The 2,669-nt window shown below is 48.9% G+C and overlaps 1 long non-coding RNA gene across 1 annotated transcript; it reads left to right on the top strand.

Moving 5' to 3' along the window:
- Window positions 1–621: 621 nt before the first annotated feature.
- LOC124698882 lies at window positions 622–2,274 on the top strand. Its single transcript, XR_007001160.1, has 3 exons — window positions 622–985; window positions 1,793–1,870; window positions 2,179–2,274. It is a non-coding gene; the product is annotated as an uncharacterized LOC124698882 (long non-coding RNA).
- Window positions 2,275–2,669: the final 395 nt, after the last annotated feature.

Genomic DNA, 2,669 nt, shown 5'->3' with positions numbered 1-2,669 from the left:
ACGGCGCAGCTGCGAACGGTGGGAGGTGTCGCGATGGTGAGAGGACAACAGCGCCGGCGGCGGCGTCCTCCGACTCTGCTACGACGCGGCGAAGCGGCAGCGGGACCTCGACCTATGCTTCCGCCCCGCTTGCCGGCGGCTCGACGACGTTGGCCGGCGGCGACGCGCTCCCAAATCGCCGGTCCGTGGGTGGCGGCGGAGCGGTGGGGAGGTGTGGGCGACGGGCTTGTGTTTTGGGAGGCGAACAGGCGGGCCAGGGGCGGACAAGGGAGGACGCGAGCGACCAGCCTTTCGCGTCCGCGGCCACGCAAACTCGTCCAAGATTTGGGCCGGGTTTGGGTCGTCCCGAACGCCGCGGCCATCCGTTTTAGGAATGGGTCCGCGCGCTGGGCCGCGGTTTTGTCCGTTTCGACCCATCCGGACGCTCGGGCGCGGGATGGGTCGCCCGGTTGGAGATGCCCTAAGAGCTCCCGGGTCGGGAGGGCCTCGGTGGATCGGTAGGTCCCTTTCATTAACTGGCCGTGCCGCATCGGATGCCTGGCCGTTCCCGTGGCGTGCCCTTCCCGTTGGTCGCCGCTGGCCGCTCCTCGCCTGCCCGCCGATCGCCGCCGCAAGCGGTCGGTTGCAAACACTATGGATGGAAGTTTAGGGCACGGCAATACCGCAAGCAGCGCACCACACAGGCACGACACAGTACCACGTACCAGCCCAGCACAACGCCCACTGCCTTATCCAGATCTCGACCTCCCTCTCCCACGAGAAAGCAGTGACAGGCGACAGCGACGAGCTGGAGCTTGGTGGTGCAGATGGCAGCGGAGCTTGCGGTGCGGCCGCGCTGGACTGGGACGTTCATCACCTCCCATGCCCGATTGACTCCCTCGGCTCGGTCCGCACCCCTTCCTCTGTTTCTAAGTCGGTCTGATTCATGTCGATCTCGCCTGCTCAGAGGATGAGCATGCGAGCTGCTTCATGATTTGCAGTCTGTGTATGCTCCTTCTCTCTCCTCTCACTTCTCTCTGTAGCACTGATTGTTCAATTTTTCTAGACGACATGGTGGCGTGGACGCCGGATGTAAAGCAGATTGTTTTCCCCCACGTTCTTGTTTTTCAGTGCTGCCTTGTTTAATGTTACATGGTCTGTTGTACCGGTGCTGTACCATTGTGATTAATAGGAAATGAACTCCTTAATGTTCCATGGAACTTCCTGCAATCGGTTTGCCCCTTGACACCACTGCTCTGAATTTGTATTGTGCCACACGTACATGGAGTAATTCAGATACCTTTTTTGTGTGCACAAGACACATTTATATTACTCAGCTATAAATTATGACTTTATGTAAATTGTAAGTAGTACATACATAAAAATGATTCTGTGGTCATAGACATGCTTCTCAACAGTATTTAAATTATGAATTATTTTCTATATAAGCATTGACAACCATATACTTTGACGTGCTGAATAGTAGTTAATTAATTTGGATTTTGTATAGTTCTTTAGCTGGCTAGCTGAGATGCAGAGTACCTGCCAAAAAAACAATCTTTTAGAGTACCATAAAGAATAGACCAGTTACGAGTTTGTGAGCTGATCGGATTTGTTTTTTTGGTGGTTTCGTGGTTTGTAACGATCAGATGTATTGTACAATATTATGTATTAGACTTGTGCACGCTTCCTCTATCCTGAGTTTGTTGTACAAAATTGTATCTTCTGGTTACCGCGCTGGCCAACTCTCAAATCAAATAGCGTGTCTTCTATTTCTCTACCATTTGATCTCATGTTAGTTCGTGCTAGGAAGCTCGCCTGCTCGCTGTCGAGGTCGCAACTTACCTGCCGTGGAAGATCTCCTCTACATCGACATACGTGAGAAAATGAGGTGGTCAATCTTTGGGGAAATTGATTTATGTGTAGCCAATGAATTGCCATGCATAACTATTTGTGTTTTTTTTGTCAAAACACAGTTACTCATTAGCACATAATACGATCATAACAAGGGTGGGCAAATAGTTGTTCGACGCATGTAGCACACTACTATACGTTTTATGTTATAAGATTTTCACTAATACACCGTATAGTAGATAGGTTAATTAAAGGCTTTATTATGTTTTAAATGTGGCGCCACACAGATATAAACATATGAGAAAATACCAATTTTAATTTATATGTGATACCATAACATCGCAGGTCACCTCTCGCAATTCAGGGATGGGAGTATGAATATGAGAAACACCTCGCTGACTTCTCATGTGCTCGAGGTCGAGGATGAAGATTAACTCGAGCCTTCATTTTTCTGTTTTCCCGGTGCAACGGGCACTTTTGCTAGTTTAATATATGGTCACAAACCAAAATAATTCGTGAAATTTTGGAAATGTCCATCCTACCATATCAACCACATGAAAAAATTGCATTGGCGGCAATCTGCCACTACAAATTTTAACCATTTCACGGAAAACACTCATGTAGTAATTTGTTCCCTTCTAGCACTTCATAAATCTCCCCGGTCTAGTTCGAAAAGGAGCCCCCGTCCGAAGAGTCCCTGTTTATAACTAAAACTAACTATTTCAGTACCGCATAAACCGCAATTACCATTAGATAAACAAGACTAAGATAGGAGCATGGACCACCTGTCAATTATCGGTTCGCAATCTCCATATGCTCGCAATGACTGGTTCCAC

Source organism: Lolium rigidum, chromosome 3 (genome assembly GCF_022539505.1).
Source record: "Lolium rigidum isolate FL_2022 chromosome 3, APGP_CSIRO_Lrig_0.1, whole genome shotgun sequence".
NCBI classification, from domain to species: domain Eukaryota; kingdom Viridiplantae; phylum Streptophyta; class Magnoliopsida; order Poales; family Poaceae; genus Lolium; species Lolium rigidum.
This window is presented reverse-complemented; position numbering and strand designations above follow the sequence as displayed.